The sequence below is a fragment of the Rhea americana genome, unplaced genomic scaffold (assembly GCF_003343005.1).
Source record: "Rhea americana isolate MKP2758 unplaced genomic scaffold, rheAme1 scaffold_653, whole genome shotgun sequence".
NCBI classification, from domain to species: domain Eukaryota; kingdom Metazoa; phylum Chordata; class Aves; order Rheiformes; family Rheidae; genus Rhea; species Rhea americana.
The window spans coordinates 46,281-46,550 of NW_028186816.1; positions in this window are offsets into that span (position 1 = coordinate 46,281).

The following is a 270-nucleotide window of genomic DNA, read 5'->3' on the forward strand; positions in this document are numbered from 1 at the left end:
GGGARGGGGGAGAAGCCCCCAATTCCGTGCAACTCCACGTCCCAGCGTTTGCTAATTAAATGCACTTATGAATAAACATCTTCAGCGCTAGGAAGCRGAGCCAAAAGCAGCGAGAAAAGCCAATATTTTAGGAAATGTAAAATCGCTGAGTGTGGCGTTGTTTACATGGGAAGGGTCTGGCCACTGCGGAAACATTCCTCGCGTCTCCTTGGATAAAAGTGTGGACGAGTGTTTGCCAGAGGCTCCAAAGTTTTTTTTTTTTTTTTTTTT